This window comes from Anser brachyrhynchus (assembly GCF_964034855.1).
Source record: "Anser brachyrhynchus genome assembly, chromosome: 5".
NCBI classification, from domain to species: domain Eukaryota; kingdom Metazoa; phylum Chordata; class Aves; order Anseriformes; family Anatidae; genus Anser; species Anser brachyrhynchus.
The window spans coordinates 52,586,984-52,605,174 of record NC_137699.1 but is presented as its reverse complement, the minus strand read 5'-3'; the positions used below and the strand labels follow the sequence as shown (position 1 = coordinate 52,605,174).

Sequence of the window (18,191 nt, the reverse complement as noted above, 5' to 3'; positions counted from 1 at the left end):
TTGTTTAATCTCTACTCATGCTCTTATATTTAATTCATCCAACTCTTAATTCCTGTCCTTTACATCTCCTGCACATCCGCTATCCACTAATAATCCACCCTTATCACCCACTAATTTTATCAATATGTTGCTTACTCTGTATTTGAGATAGTTAATAAAGATGTTACATAAGACCAAAGGCTGATCCCTCTGGTGCCCCAGTAGGCACCACTCCTCAATCATTACACTGTGGTTTATCATTACCCTTTTTTTTTTGCAGTCTTGTTTACCCATTTATCCATTAATGTTTGTTTTCAATCCACATAACACTGTTCTTCTCCAAGCCAGCTTCAATTAAGTTTTCAAGTAAGGTTTTGTCAGACACTGTATCAAATGTTTTTTCTAAAATCCAAATATATTACATCTGCCTCTTTCCCTTCATCCATTAATTTTGATGCTTTATCCAAATACGCGACCAAGGTTATCTAGCAGATTAAGGAGAAATTTTTCAAAGGACTCAGGCCTGTGCTCCATGTTTGTACAATTTGCATATATTAAAGGAATAGCAATATTTTTATGCCCAAAAATAAATTGCAAGGGTAAATCAAAGTAGTTGTTTCTCTACCACCTTATTTGCACCATCTACCAGTAGTTAGAGGATAAATGTCTAAATTTCTACCTGGAAGTCACCTGAATATGCAGACCTTTCAGATGAAAAAACAAAAGCATGTTAGCAAAAATCTGAATATATTTTTTCTTCTATAAGTAGCTTTTAATTATTGAGAGAATATCCAGAGGTGCAACTACAAATAAAATTGAAATGCATTGTAAAAATGCTAACAGAAAGTTGTTTGCAAAAAAGAAACCTCTGATGACATGCTCATTATTACAATAAAGTTCTTTTATTTAATGACTATGGTTCTGTCAATGGTTAGATGATTAGAGATTTTTTTTTAAAGTCTCATTTTCATTTTTTTTAAAATATTTATTTTAATGTCAATCCAGAATTCTAATAGAAAAGACTAATTAGATCTTTGGATGAAAATTGTCATAAGCAACAATCTTTTATGTTTGAAAACAGTTGATATTTTTATTTTCTTCAGACTATGTGATTTCCCTAATTCCCTTCATAAAATATTTTTAGAAGGACAGTAACTCAATAAATATGTTGGTTAAATAAGATGATCTGTCTTTGACTTTATTTTGGAGTCTCGACTCCAAATGCCCTTTTTTTTTTTTTTTTTTTTTACTGTCTTCCTTTTTCAAAAGGTGAAGAATCTCTGACTGTCCTGGATAAGAGATTTGGTCAATGTCTGAACACCATGATATTGAGCCTTTCTCCAGTTATTATAACCATGTGCTTCTCTTTAACTCATTGAGAAAAAAGTCTCAGAAAATTGGCCAGCCTATATTGTGAGGAGTTTATTTGGTGGGGTTCTACTCACTGTCCATCTATCCACTTACCCATTCATCTGAATCTCTAAAGCTACTGTCTTTTTCACCACTTAGAAGCAGCTGAGTTTCTTTTCTTTCTTGCACTGCATATGATTAGGGCTAAGAAAAACATGTAGTGCTAAAGTGGCAGTACAGACTCAGAGGAAAACCTGTCTCCGAAGAGCTGTCACGTACCATTTTGTCCAGGCTGCTCATCTAAACTCATGGAGCTAAATTTATTCCTGTTATAACTCCATGTCTTCATTACAATTTTGGCCCCTTATGCCTTCTTTCCACTCCAGAGGAAGCATTTCTTCTCAGCATATGAACAATTACTGCAGTATCTCCACTGAATCTCTTCTTTTTTTTTTTGTGTAGTCTTGGGAACTTTTATCACTTGCAAGAAAATTTTTCGTAGCCAGAAGACCCATCCAGAGTTTAAGCAATTATTAAAGTTAGAGCACTACCTTTTAAAAGTAATCATATTGTTCACTGATGATATTCAATCTAGAATATTCTCAATCTAGATAATTTGACAGGCTGCAGCTGGAAAGTGATGAGCTTCTGAGCTATCTGCAGTGGCTGCTCCAGTTGAAGGGATGCATTACACTAACTGTAGATCTGAACAGGCTGAAACGTTGAATTTTGAAATTTATCCATGCAAAATGGGAACATTTCCATTTCTTCAAAATATTTACTCTGTTTTCCCTCTGATTCAATGTACTGTCTCAAAAGGTTAAAAACGCAGAAAATAAATGAACTTCTACTATGCCTTGTAGAAATTCTATAACCTCTTAGAAATACTTGAGATGCACAGTGATCTAGTAAATTGTGTGTGCTGACAAAAGAATTGGCCCTATTATCACAAGTTTGTTCTAATGGTAAAATGAAATATGCTAAGGGGTATTTTGGGAAACAAATAAGCACAAAAACTCAATAAAGATGAGAAATGAACAGCAGTCATCTCCTATAGAAAGAGCTGGTGTTTCAGCACAGGATAAGACATAATTCAAACCTATAGGTAGGAGAGGAAACTTGGGATAATTGCAGCAATGGTGAGTGTTCCATGTGAGTGAATGACTAGAAGATAAGATTTTTAATTCCACTCTTTTGGTGCTCATACAGCTTTGAAAATCTCAACCAATTAATATCAGAAATGTGAATACAGTTTTTGCTTCAAATGAGAATAAAAAGAAAATGAATAATTTACTGTATTTTTAAATAAATAATAATAATAGAGCATATTTAGAAATCATTTACTTTCATAAGGGAAGGCAGGAAAGCTTCAGACTTCTAGACAAGAGAGCTACTGTGCATTCTTATCAAAATCCTAGGGAAGTACTCAGCATTGCCTTTCATTTATCAAGGACCAGATTTTGCCACTGTCACTCTCACTGAGGACTACCTTATTACACAAGTGATCTAATTGGCTCAGTGTCAGAATTTGCCTCTAATTAAGGATGTTCTTGTGATTAAAGCACAAGGTGCATGTCAAGAGACTTGTCTTTTCTATGGTTGTTCTGTAGACTTGTGAAAGTCAGGCAATAGTTCCAAACCAAATGTTGAAATCTCATATTAAGGCAGGATGCCTCTCTTCTCTGTTGCTGAGACTGAAAAACAACAACCTGATTTCCAGGAGTCTTAGCATCTCCCAGTTAAGTTAAACTCAAAGGGAAAAGTACTGAACTGTATGTACATACATCATTATTTGTCACTTGAGGGTAATCTCTGGACCTTAAGCACCAGCAACACAGGCTGCTGGCTGAAGTGGTAGAGAATAAAGAGCACTAAGAAAACAATTGCCTCGATACAAGATGATGACATAATTTCAGACCCCAGATTAATGGAAACTTGTGAAAATATCACTTTATGGTTACTTGAGTCTCAGTTTGCTTTTTGTTAAATGGGATTAATAATTCAGCCCACCACAGATATGCTTTGAAATATATTTCCCTGTATTGTTATTTTATTGACTAATGTGGACATCCAGTGCTGTATTCAGTTACAAATACTTTAGGGCAGAGACTGTTTTTGGCTCTGGAATTATGCAGTTCAAGTATGGAAAAATTCTAGTCATGACTGAGACTGATACTGTAATAGAACAAATAATAATTCTGTTATTTATTGTTTATACAACTCCTAACTATTATAAACACTACAAAAAGTAGTAAAAACAATATAAAATAATATAAACAGCAGTGCTAGTAAATTGGTTCTCATTAACAGATATTCCTGAATAGGATTTCAGCTAGCAAAAGGCTAATCTTTGTATCACAGACAGGGATTCCCCCCTGCTCATTACATGCCACCTCCAAGTTGCAGCTTCAGCCAGCTGTGTTTTTGACTGTGGATGAAAATGGTGAAACTTGAAAATGGGCTGGAGGTGTTTAAAATATGATGAAGACAAAAAATTGATCAGAGATCATAGATCTAGGTAAATCTTCATAAAATGTAAATTGAAAGATTACATGCATGGAACAGGAGACGACATGCTTTATGTGCTGGGAGGATGTAGTTTTTTTCATGTAGATCGTACTACAGGCTGATTAATGACTTTGACTTTTCAGTCTCGGGATCTGTTTCTAAAACCAGCAGAAGTATAAGGTGATCATTGATTCTCCCTTAGTTAATAGCAATGATTATCAAACATTAGCATGCCGTCAGTCTCTATTTAAACCTCCTCAAGAATGAATTAAGCATGGTAACTAAGTAACCTTGACCCCTCCTTCAAGATCTCCTTAAGATACAGTAGCTTAAGAGTTACAGGTAAACACAGTGCGTGCCCTGAAATGAAGAGATTCAATATTCCCCACTAAATCACATTCCAGAGGAATGAAATAATTGGGGAGTGGGTGGGAAGAAGGGAAGGGATAAATAGCCATAAACATACAGTGGGTTACATTTTCAAAACACCGGCACATTCAAGCAATAGAATATACTGATGGATATCTTCAACCTTACATTCCGGTATGTGTTCCACTGTTGTGTAGATTTAATTCACCCTATTAGACTGTTGTTTATTCAGTTGAGTCTGTAGGTGTCTACTCATGGATCTTACGTATTTAATTGCTTAATTTATAGGCAGAGTTGCAGTGGTACTTTTAAAAAGATTTCTGGTATCTGTTTCCTTCCCCATTACATTACTGAAATAATGATAACAAGTTAAAAAAATCTTTCAAAAGCACAAACGGGAATTAACCACTTAAAACCTACTGGCTCACAACTGAAATTCTGTTAACAGCAGACCACTGGAATCTTAAAAATTTCCTCATGAAACAGCCTTATCTTTTGATGCTATCTCTTGAACAAAGTAGTGGCCACGTAATTGAGATAGCCCAAGTTTACAGTGAAGTAGAGGTATCAAAGCTACATCTTGCCACATTGTTGGAAACTAGATGCTTGCATAAAATTTTGCTGAATACAGAGAAGAAACCAGAAGGAAAATAATAGTACTAGTGTTGATCTGTAGAGTTCTGGTCTTTTTCTTCCACATTTTCTTTCTTTCATTAGAGTTTTGCATGTATGTACTTGACTGGGGATTAATAGGTTTGTTAACTGAGCCAGGATGGAGAGCTGAAGAGGGAGAGAGAGAGGAAAAAAAAAAAAAGAAAAAAAGGAAAGAAAGAAAAACAGCCTGCAGACAACTTGAAGATGTGAATTTTCTTGGCTCAAGCTTTGAAGATAAAGTAGTGCCCTAGGGACTGTGGCAAAAAATAAGCTCTTGATTAGGCATCAGGCACAAACTGACCAGCCTCCAATCAGATTTGTTCTACCATGTTTCATTGGAGCAGCAATGTGCTAATATTTGTGCCATTTTAAAATTACACTGCTTTATTTTTTTATTTTATTTTATTTTATTTTATTTTATTTTATTTTATTTTATTTTATTTTATTTTATTTTATTTTATTTTATTTTATTTTATTTTATTTTATTTTATTTTATTTTATTTTATTTTATTTATTTTATTTTGTTTTGTTCATTTCATTTCATTTCATTTCATTTCATTATTTCAGTTCAGGAGAATGTAAACTAAATCAACCATTTTAGCTCAAATGATGATTATTTACTTTGATTATTTATTTTTTTGTTCTGTAAATGTATTTCACTGTCTGTATGCAAACTTATTAACACTCCATATTGCCATTTGCTACCATAAAACTTTGAATTCCTCCTTAATCTGAGCCGTATCTGAAGTGAAGAAAACAACTGTAGAACTTCACCTTCTACCATACTTTCTTGCAGTTGTGACTTTCATATCTCACCTTAGCCTTCACAGCTGAGAGGCTGTAGCATTTTCTGTCCTGAGACAGGGATCTTGGACCCTACAAAAAGGCTTTGAAGAATCCAGAGGCTTGGTCCCAGCTTATTATGAAGGATCAATGAGCTGATCGCCTAGAGAACCTGACTCTCCCCTACACTTCTGAGCTTTTTCTGGTGAGGGAGTCAGAGAAATGAAAGATGAGGATGAAAATACAGGCCTGTTTTGCTGCAGCCAGGAAAACAGCGAGGATGTGCTGACTAACTCTTGGCTAGTGCCTGTGGTGGGGTAGAACTGAAAAGCTTTTGAACAAACAAAAGTCTACAGGTTTAATTATTGTGATTTTCTCATATTAAATAATTAAGGTGTATCAGTAAGTGCATGTCCTTAGCCTGCACTGAAAGGCAGTTTAGGTAAGTCATATTACCTTGCATTTTCTATGTGTAAAAAGCATGTGTGAACAGAGGCACCAGAGCATCATGGGGACCTGGTAAGTACTTAAGCTGTGGTAATTCAATACTAAACTAGCTTGGTCCATGATTGCATTTTTGTAAGGCTCGAAGCACTGTTCTCAGGACTTAAGAAATTAGTGCCCAGAGTAGCACTGTACGACTGAATGATTCCAGATGGCCACTGCAACAGGACTATTGAAATAAACATTCATGAAAACTACACAATGGGATATGACAAGGCTTTATTTAAACTGTAAGATTAAAAACTAAAGCATCGTTGTTTGGGCTTTTCAGTCATACAATGGAGTTTTTTCTATGTACAGTACTTATCTTGTCTCTATCTCTGTAGTGTTTGAGCACCTCCCAGACTTTGATGTTTATCTCTCTCACAATACCTCTGTGCAACATCAAGTATTTCTACCTCTATTTTACAGAGTAACAAGAAGTGGGATAAGGTCCAAGGTCACACAGGAAGAGTACAGCTTGGGGAGGAACTGAGCAGTGACCAAGGCTAAGCATGCTACCTATTAGTCCTTCTTCTCCCTTTGTTTTCATGCACGGATTTTGAGATTGTGTCTGACTTTCACTCTGAGACTGGTCACTACAATGGGCAGGAAGATATTTGTTTAAAATTTTGTTCTAAAATATCATAACAAGCAAAAGAGGGGACTGGGTGGTAAGCAACCTTATCATGGGAATTCATCAAACCAACACATCAAGGAATAATTGTTTTTCAACTTAAAAAACAACAGTCAATCCATGCACTTTAATATTTGTAATTGTTTTACAAAAAAACTCAAGATATAATATATTGGGAAAAAAAAAACTAAAAAATACCTTTAAAGATACATGAAAAGGATTTGCTTTTCTGTAAGAAACAGCATATGTTCAACCAAATGAAAAAAAAAAAAAACCACTTTGAAAATAGTCTTTAAAAGTCATGATGTAAGTTTTTTTGGTTTTGATTTTGATTTTGATTTTGTTATATACAAATTAAAAAAAAATCAATCTTCCTTCTTTTCAGCCTGTGGCAGCGGTGACTGGTAATGTGCCATTCTAGATTCTCCCTTTTTGATCCTTTCACTCACAGTGCCATGTAGTGTCAGAGATTACAGGAAAACAAAGATCTCTGTATGTGCAGTGAAATAACAAAAACATAGGTAAATAAAAAGATGATGGGTCCAAAAGATGATAAGAAACCAAAGTCATACATATGTTTCATTCAAGAAGTACTGAACCAGGAGATATACTTATCGACCACTCATGCTCATTCATCTGTCTTTCTCAAGACATTGGAATCATTCCCATTGTAACATGCTTATTTCACATTTGTACTTCCCATTGCAGATGTGCTGGGCATCATCTGATCAGATAGTAAGTGAGAAGAAATCCCCATTTTGGATTGCTTTTGATCTGAATAGATTCTGCTTATTAGTTAAAAGGGTTGTGACAAGGCACAGAGTTCAATGGTGAAAGTTGAACTTGAGGTAAAAGTTGAACTTGAGGTAAAAGTTGGAATTTGAATCTTAGTTTTTGAACTCAACTACAAAACAGAGCTTATCCCTTAAAATGGATTGTGCAGACTGAAAGTAGCTTTTCCCACTTTTATTAGTGTTATGTAGTCTACTGAATTAATTTTAATTTTTGATGTTGTAAGTAAGAGGAAAATCAAGTCCAGTATGCCTAATCCTATACTCATTATTGACTCAGGCATAATTTATATTGTTTTGACTCAGTCTGAGTGGATATTTTTACATATTACTCATCCCACAGTCATTTCTATCACTAATTTTTCCGAATACCAGTAACAAGAAATTCTTCACAATACTTTCTCTAGGCAGCATAAGTGATTAAAAGAATATCTTACTTTTTTCTAGTGCTTAACATTTAGAATGACCAAATTCAAACTGCAAGTGAGAAGGTCAGACAGGGGCAGCTCTTTTATTTCATCTTCATATGTTCTTTTGCAGGTTGCATTGTTGCATTTCTGTTTCCCTCCCCTTCCACAACTCTGCACTCTTCCCATTAACAATGAGAGTACCACTTCCACCTCTTGCTCAATTCCAGTGAACCACACAAATTCCCCTTTGCTATAGTAGATTTTTATTATGCGCACCCAAACGGTGTTAAATAGACACAAATTTTGTCTCTCACTTTGGGACTCCTTGTAACCCCAAATTGCTTGTCTCAAATATCTGTGAACCTGATGTCTCCCCATAAATGGAAAGACCTACATAGCAAGAGAGGATCAGAGGAAACAGAAGACCCCATCTCCTGTACTATGGACATTGCTTTCAAAGGCTCACAGTTTTCATGTAGGGAAATAACTAAAGGCTTTCACTGAGAAGGATACTTAAATATATATATATATATATATATATATATAAAATCCCTTGAAAGGGGATACCGACACACCAATCTGTTCTGTATTTTAACTGTGGCTTACAACAGAGATAGCACAACACCTGATCATATATATCCCCTCAAATTAAAAGCCATCAGCATATCAGTGTGGAAAACTCTTTCAAATGTGAAATTCTTCCAAAAAAAATCACAAAATAATTCAAATAAATGTCTTATATAAGTTGATGATAGCAAAGAATTCAACGAAGTTGTAGCCATAGGTAAGACTTGTGTGACTTATTATGATGTTGCTGAATCACAAACATACAAAAGACCAGAAGACAAAGCAACAGATAATTTTTATTTGTTTGTTTTAGCGATGGAAAGAGAGTGAGCATTCTCCCACCAGTGAACTTACAACAGGTAGATGACTTATTTTGCAGGCAGAGATGGACTTACTCTGACCATGCTCAGATACCAGTATGATGTACTGGTATCAAGCAAAATGATGAGGTCTGTTCAATATATCCCGCCTATCGGTATTGTGTTTCTTAAGGCTCAGTATTACTCTCTTGAGGGCATGAGCAGAATGAATGCAGATCTTGGAATATGAACAAGCCATACAGCAGATTATCAAGTAAGTCACCAAAGGGTTGCATACTATGCTGGCATAACACTTTTGGTTTGAAAAGTTTTTTACCTCCATCTCTATCAGTGAACATTTTGAGCAACAAAGCCTGTGGAAACTCCAGAGGTTGGAAGAGAAGCTGATTGTTTTGCAGGCAAGACACCACAAAGGCAGCACCTTCCACCACCCATTGAATTCTTCTGGAGCCACTGAGGTCAGATGCTGCTGAGCGTCAGTGTGTGGCAAAAGCCTCTCCTCACTCCCCATTTCAAGCAAGAGCTGAGAAGGAGCAAGGTAAAACTTAGTGGGATAAAACACCACCAATAAGATGATCAGCCTTCTCCTGCGTTTGTGCAAGGCAGAACTTTGTAGCTAAGAGATTTGAGCAATATCCTCACAGAAGTACAGTATCCAGCTTCTTCTCCCTCAAACGTATCTTTGAAGATTGTAGATATATGAAAAGAACTTCTGATTTATAAGAGACAGAGTGAAAGAACTTGTTTGGAAAGACTGCAGTCACTTAATTACATGTTCTCCAGGCTACGTATAGTGTGCCTGAATGTAAGCATATAAGTACATCAAAGATATCACTTTTTTTCCTTAATGGTGAAGAGTTAATATCAATTTGTCTTTCCTGCTCAAGTGTTTTAGGGACAGGTATAAGCAAGGCTGATAGAGAGAAAGATAAAAGAAGCAGAAGGTGTGAGGAAGAGAGAAGGCTAAGGTGGGAGAAATTAAGAAGATTGTTTGTTGAACTGGCTTTTATCCTTCACAGCTCTGAACACTGAGCAAGTACTTTAGCTCCTAGTTAGCTGTAATATCAGCAGAAAAATGCACTAATGTGACTGCTAGAAATAATGTTTTTAAAATAATTGTTTTATAATTCTCATTTCAGAGTTGTGTCCAAACTTCCTGGGGGAGGAAATAAGCTCACAATGAGATTGAATAACAACAAGTTACTAGCAACCAAGACAACACTAATAATTTAGCCATTATGTCAATGATATGTAGCCAACATTAAATTAACATAAACATTCATAGCAGTTATAATCAAAGAGACATAAAGAAGAGAAATTAGCAATCATATCTTTGACTTATTTTTCACTGTCCTAAACACGAATGCTACATGATAACTGTGGTCCTGATCTACAGACTCTCCAAAGAAGGCCCAAGTCAGCAAGGACACTCATGATGTTAAAATAAGGCATGTACTTAAATACTTTGGAGTATTCATTGTTTAGAAACAGCAGATCTACATTTGCCAACTGAGCCCATCTTTTTCTCATCCTCCTTTGGCCACTTTTTAAGGTTTTGTTTGATTTCATCACTTCCAGATTTGTAGGATCTGCAATATGAAGGGGTGGGAAGAATCATTTGCTTTTGCGTGGTAAGGAGGAACAAATAACTGACAGAATATTCATTATTTCCTGAAATAATGACTAACATGGACCCCTTCATCAAATGCTCTTAATGTTTTTTATACAATCAGGCCAACAAGAAACAGGAGTTAGGACAAACTGTTTGTGTCTGTTTTCTGGATGAGAAGCTGAGGAACAGCAAATCTAGTCACCTCTCCATAGCACAGTTCAGAAGCTCTTAAAGGCAGTCCACCTAGCATGGAATAAACTGGTGTATTTTAAATTCAGTCTGTACAGAGATAAAAGATCCTGTATGTAGGTTAGCCTCAACTAACAGATTTTGATCAAGGGTATTTTTTGATAAAACAAACTATCCTGGTCTCAATATCTCACTGATTTAGCCATATTCTTCTGGACCTAGTAGTGTGGAGGCTAGCTGGGGTATTCTCAGTCAGCACGGCTTTGCTTAGTTATGTGCTCGCATTACACGCTCACTGTTAAGAGCAACAGTCAAACACTGATTTTGGATGAACACTTGACTGTTCTCCCACCACTGCACAAGGCTGACTGAGGTAGATATGAACAGATCACAAGAATAATGAATATCACTCACATCACAGTGATACAGCTTTGTGATAAAGCTGTGTTCAAAGCTGTTCAGGAGGTTTGCACTGCCTCCTCATTTGCAACGTGGATCAGTCTTGCCTTAAGCTTGGATGCTGGAGTCATGTTTTCAAAAGATCAGGTAGCATATCTAACGTAAAGCTTGAGTCCTGGGGCACCTGAGATCTGACATCTGCAGTACACTTGATTTCTTCCACAGCTGGGCCGTACAGATCTGGGGTTGGAAAGATTTTTAGTGATGGCATACAGATACATAGGATGTGCTGGCAATCAGAAAATCAAGGGGTCTGGTTCTGTCCAGCAGTCTGAATAAAGAGCATTTTATCTTCACTGCAGCATACTCCTGTCTCTTTTCCATGGCAAGAGGGACTTTAGTGACAGGGTCAAACAGCTGTCACATATTGCACAAAACTACAATGTGTAATGGATACAGTTATTCTTCATGTAGATTAGTCATGCCCAGAGAAAACTTATGTTTAAAGTGGGAATGAAAAACAAAAACATTCCTTTGTCCTTTTTTCCCCCCTTTTCTGAATGATAGAAATGATCATATTAACATTGTTCTTCACAAAAAGAATGTGCTTGTAATGCTTCTATAAATCCTGCCTGGTTTCCATTGTAAGAACAGGGAGTCTTAAAAATGATTTAAAGACGTAAATCAGGTTAAGAACTAGTATATGCAATGGATAAGAATCTGTCTAACACTTTGACAAAGAGTACAGTACTGTACATAAAATGTAATGCAATAGCTCCCTTATTTATTCCTGTTTTGCAGAAAGCAGAAACTGTTCTTGCCATGCATTACCCCTATTATGTTCCTTCTTGGGAACCTGAGACCTTTTGAATCTATCTTCTGAACCATTTTAATATGCAGCAGAACAAAAGGATCACAGTGTCACTGATGAATACATTGTAAAGCCAAAGCCATAATTACGAATAGCAAATGGAAAATGTATGCATATAGATAGATAGAGAGAAAAAAAGTGCCATATGCAAGCACAAAAATAATATTTTTTTCACCATATTTATGTTATTTAACCCTCTCCCCCTCCCCTTCTTCTTTTTCCTGGCTCCTCTAAAAGAAATCTTTCTTTCAATAGTCTCTTCAGACACGGAAAGGGACACCAAGGGGAAGGAGGAATCAGCTTTCATTGATGCAGTGACTAAGGGCCATGGTCTTGGCCTACACCCCTGACCCTCATGTCTGTAGCATTATACACAGTGTCTGGTGTGATCAGCACAACCTTGTTATTCAGCTTTTGTACTGTGCATATTTAATTTCAAAACACATTCCAATGGCAGCGGGGAAAAATTCGCCCTCTTTTAAGTGTATGATTCACCAGCTCTTTAGAGTCAGTTGGTGGCAGATGGGCAAGTGTGAAAACTTCTATTTGTGATCTCACACTATATAATGAGCACAAGCCACCACTGGAATCACAGTTTCTGCATGGAGGGCCCTGTGCACTCGCTTCCTTCTCAAAAATGGTTCTCTTAACATACATTGCCACAGGAGCTGTGGCAGGAGGCCTGGACATGGCCTCTGTTGCTCCCAAGATCCTAAGGAACACCTCAGGCTTAGCAAGATTTCCTTGCACCAGGCATTTGCCAACCCAGTGCACTCTGCTGCAGGGTTTCCTCTACACTTTATAATTTGGAGTTCTGTTAGCCAGGCTCTACCTTTCCACCTTGGATGCATGAGAATGAATAGCACCTGATCTCTGCTGCTGTTAATCATCTGCATTATAAGGCAGCAGCCTAGTTTCTAAAGTATTTCTTGCATTTTATCCTATAAACCCACCTACTTCTGTACCAAGTTGTCACAACCTATCCTCTGCAACTTGTAAAAGAGAGGGGTTTCCACCAGAGTGAATTATGTAGTTTCACTTGGGAGTGGAACTTCTGAGCCTATATTATCTGTGACTCAGGGCCTAACTTTCAGCTGAAGTGTTAACGTGAAAGATGAAAATGATGAGATTTCTAGAGAAACTACACAGAATTAGATTTATCATATCTTAAAGGGTATCATCATGTTTTCAGTCCTTGAACCTGAAGAATGCAAACACTTTTTGTGCAATATATTCACTAGGTATGGATTGCTTTTCTCCAGTTAAAATAAGAACCTTCTATAAGTTTGACCAGTAAAGGATTAAGAACATTTCTGAAATCAAAAATCACGTTCCTTCATTATTATTATTACTGGTAGTTATTATTATAGTTCATTGGCTTATACAGGCTAATCAGGAGTTACAACTCTATTCAACAAGGCACTGTACAAACAAATAACAAAGAAAATAGTCTCTACCTCAGTGATCTTGACATTCCTGGTGTCTACTAGAATCCAAAAAATTCAAGTCATAAATAAGGAGAATGAAATGACAGTACAGGAAGGTGTTATGGCAGCTGATGCTCAGTGTGCTATATATCTGCCCAATTTCAGAGAAGGAAGTTTTGTTTTCATTTTCTGAGTCTTCAGTTCCTTCCAATTTTTGGCAAGGACCAGAGACCTAATCTTGTGAAGTGCTGAATGCCTCCTGTGATATCATCATCCTCTTAGTGACAGTCCCTGAAGTAGAAGGACTAAAAATACCCTAAAAGAAGAAAGAAGAAAATGAGGTGCCTGAAATTTGAAAAGAAAGATTGTTCTAGAAGGTCTTGCGGCCCAGTTTTGCAGCCCACTTAGGTAGAATTAGGCTTCAAAAAAGCTTGGGGAATGTTAGTGATGACAAGGTTCAACATCCAGAGATTTGGGTACATGTCCAGCATGAACTGAACTTCACCCTCTTTTTGACGTATGTGCAACACATTTCTTGATAGGTTTACTGCAGGTCAGCACAGGGCAGCAATAGATTTAATATCTGATAAAAATTATAACAATGGATAACTATAAAATCTCAAGAAAGGGACTTTTGTACATGGACAATTTTTAGAAACATCTTTTGCACTGCAGGAGGAAGATAAAATATTAGCTAATCTGAAAAAGAAACACGTTGTAAGACGTTAATAAAAACACCCAGTAAGCTCATCTATCATTACATTAACATTAGGAGTTCCTCCTGCAACTTAGTGGGAACCTCTTTACTATATATTCTTTTCCTTTTTGCCATATTTTATGCTTAAAAGGGATGAAATATTTTTTCTGCTTTGCTTATGCTTGCTGTTATTATTTGTGGTTGCACTTTAGATGCATAAGGGGCTTTTTGTACAATCACAGCAGGTCATCTCTAGGGGTTTTAATAATAATAATAAGGACTACAAAAACACCAGAGGAAATAGAATTTAAGTAAGTGAGACCTGACAGTTCTCACACTTGTTTGAATTAGAGGAATTTTGCTTCTCCTTCAACCCTTGCCATTAAGAATGTAGTTTGACTGGATTCATTCTAAAATTAGAAAGATATCGTGTCAGGCATCATCATAACTCTGTCTTTTAGACAAAGTCAGTCCTCCTAGAGTTTACCATATGATGTAGAAACACTGTGGTATATCTTCAGGGATGACAGGTCAAGGTTCAAGACGTGGTTCAATACAACAATAGGTTTTCATCATAGATTTCCATCCTTTTTCCACTTTTTTTTATGCCATCCATGATCAAACTGAGTGTTTGTGTTCTGGTCTCAGGGTATCTGGGGCCCTAACCAGAAAGCCAGCTACAAGCAGACCCTGCGATGTCTCCTGTTTGAAATCCAAACTGATTCTAGACTCCCAATAATTTGATCTCACCTCCAGTTTTGAGTTACCGGCAAAGTTAAACCAGACATCTTTATTTAATTAAGCTGCATAGATTATAAGTAATATAGAGATTATTAACAAATATTTTTGAAGAAAGAGAAAGCAGTGTGCTCTCTCTCGCTCTAAAAAGCCTTGGCCTTGAGCCAGTTATTATTATAAGCTGGCTGAGCTGGCATAAGGCCAAGATGCTGATAATTTAGCATGAAGCCAAAATGGATAGCTTTTCTCCCATTCCCTTCTCCCAGTTATAGCTTGTGTGTGTGACAAACGTTTCTACCGCCCAAATTTTCAAAAATGCTCACGGATCAAGTGTATGTATGTCTCTGAGCAGGGGTGGTGCTGGGGGAGATCTGACGTATTGTGTGTTTAGAAAAGGATATTACACCCTTTTTATCATCTTGCAAGAGTTCAGCTGCTCGTTCATTTTATTTTGTGAGGCAAATGAAAAATTCAGATGCCCACTTCTCTTCCTGGATCTGCTTTTCTCCTTTGATACTTGAGAAGGCCCAGGCAAGAAAAAAACTTGCTTAGAACAAGGATGCAGAAGACTGTTGTCCTTTAGATGCACTGAAGTTAATGGAAGACCTTTTGTGAGCTCAGCATTTAGAATCAAGTAGGACAGAGCTGCTGCTCAGCCCATCCAGACTTCTAGATTTCTAAAGATTTTATCTCTGATTCCATTTGTCCCAGATAGATAGGTGTAAGTGAAAAATGGAATTCAGACTGCCTCTCCCCCTACACACCATAACACCATACATTGTGGGTCTTTATAGGGGAGTGGTGTTTGCCCAACTAGAGAGGGCAGACAGGAGCAGGGACAGGTTCCTGCAACTGGAGCACTGTCCTGGTAACACACAGTCACCTGCTTGCTGTGGTGGTTGCAAGGGGAGGTTTCAGGCAGAGATCCTGTAGCTGAAGATGTAGACATGATGGTAACATTTACCATTTTTATCCTTCCTTTTCCTTCCCTGTAGAAGTTGCGTGGTAAGGTGTGGAGTGACCCATGATGGTTGTATTGGAAAAGGTAACTGGGAGCAGAAACAGATTGAGAGGATGAGAAGCTGGAGGGGAGGTCTGGGGTGGGTTTCCATACATTAGAGTCCTATGTATCTACAGTTGGCCTGGAACAAGTGTATTGGTCCTATCAGCTCTACCCACCACTGGGGTCTATATACATTTCCTTCAACATCTTGAGCCAAAGATCCCAAGCAAGGAAACTTTCTCAAATCTGGGAAAAGCCAGAGTGTGCTACAGTGATCACCCTCTTCACTTACATTTTGCAATGGCGCATGGTCTTCTATACAAGTCCTCAGAAACATATATTTTGAGTTTACCAGTGAATTTCAGCTTAACATACAGTTTTCAAGTGCTTTCAAACTGAAATGGATTAACAAGGATCTGTCAGAACTGCACCTTAGGGTGCATCTAAGAGGATAATTAACTGGAAGATCTTTAATATAGACAAGTCTTCCATAGTGTATTGTATTTACAGTATTTTTTTTTTTACATTTTTTTTACATTGTTTTACATTTTTTACGTTGTATTACAGTCTTCAATGCAATTCTATCTACAATGCATGATTTAACTGGCAGCTGCTGCGTGGCCCCAAAGAGTGAGTTAATATGTTGAACAAATCTAGTGATGGTATGGCAAAACATTGTCTCCGTTGTCCTCCGTGTTAAATGAAATCTGTCTCTTGCCCAGTCTAAGAGGCCCTGGAATAGCATAGGTTTTAATCTTGCTTACCATTGTACCAGCACACAGATGGAAGAGGTCAAAACTGTCCTTTCAATCACTTTGGCCTCCTCAGTGTGCTACATACCGTGGGCAGTACCCGAGAGATGTGGAAGGATAATAAACTAATACAGCATGAGCATACAGGTGACTTGATCTCACACAAATCATCACACGTGGTTACCAAATACCCCTGCTCCTGCCACAATGCATACATTATGCATAAGAGCCAGCTGGCCATTTATCTGAGCAGACACGAAGAGAACTTCAAATGGCTCTTGAGTAAATGGAGATGTGAAAAGCAGAGTCTACATGAGCTAATACATTTTCTTTATTTCTTTCTTTAAGGCCAATGATGGATATTCATTGAAGATCTTACATAAAATAACCTGTTCATCCAGCTTGCATAATGGAAATATCCTCCAGATGAAAAATTATAGCCAGCTAAGCATGACTAGAAATTCATATGTCAGAATCTCAGGACCAGGTTCCAGTTTGTGGATAATTATTTAAAGTTAATATGTTATTTCTTGTAAATCAAATACAATCAAATGGAAATGATTTGCTTGGCCAGGTTCTCAGTGAGATTGTCTGTTCCTCCTAAATGTATCAACATAAAATCACGGAATCATAGAATCACTAAGGTTGGAAAAGATATCTAAGATCACCTGATCCAACCGTCCCTGAATATGTATCTCAGTTAACAGCATGGCAGTAGTAGCAATACCAAACACAGCTGATTATGATAAGAAATCATGATATTTTCATCAAGAGTACATGGCCATTTGACTGGCACTTTGTTATGTTACTCCCACTTTTAACCAATGCAATCATTCTGAGCACAGTGGAGTTATTCTGGCTTCAAACTGGAGTGACAAACTACAAATCAAACCCATGGACTCTGGAGAGTCTAATGACTTTATTTTTCCTGTGAAGAAAAAGGGTGTGTTTTAAAGTAGACAGATTCCAGTTACATGATTACAAACGATAAATGCCTGAGTAAGAACTGCAGGGCTTTGGTCTCCAGGAGCTGGGCCTTGATTCAGCAGGGTGCTTAAGTACTTGCAGAATGTTGAGTAATAAGCAGCTCCATGACTTAAAAAACATCTAACTATAGAAGATGTGGTTTAGTGGTTGAAGGCAAGATCTGGGATTCAGGGTTTTATGCATTCTAATCCCAGCTTTAGTGGTCTCTGTGGTCTTCTCTATTTGTAATGTGCAAATAATAATCCTTAACTCATGAAAAGTGCTAAGCTTTATTACATAACAACATGGTTCACTTTTACTTTTGTTATTGTTCAGTCTCTCCAAGTGTTATACTTACCCCCAAATGCTCTGCTTTTGTAACTTGCAGTGTGTCTCTGGTTCATGTCTGGTGCTGCTTTTAACCTTTCATCAAAAGGGTAAAGGGAGACTTCCCACTGATAACTCTGCACTCTACAGTGGATGTTAGTGTTCCCCAGTTATCCATACAAAGCTAGAAAGGGCAAAGAAATACACCCCTCCTTGAGCAAACATGTACAGCAGATTTCTGACGGTTTGACTGGTAACTCTGTGAAGGACAATGATTGATCAGAAAAGATTTGCTCTCTCCATTAAGTGCTCTCATGTGATGATAGGCAACTCCAACATGAATAGACATTCTTTCAAGA

General features: G+C 37.2%; 1 protein-coding gene across 1 annotated transcript in view; it reads left to right on the top strand.

The window, feature by feature from the left end:
• The first annotated feature begins 3,795 nt into the window (after positions 1 to 3,795).
• LOC308195984 (uncharacterized protein) overlaps positions 3,796 to 18,191 on the top strand; it is a 98,561-nt gene continuing 84,165 nt past the window's right edge. Inside the window, exon 1 of the mRNA XM_080594321.1 lies at positions 3,796 to 4,380. The gene's annotated coding sequence lies outside the window, so the exon portion shown is untranslated. The remainder of the gene's footprint in view (positions 4,381 to 18,191) is intronic.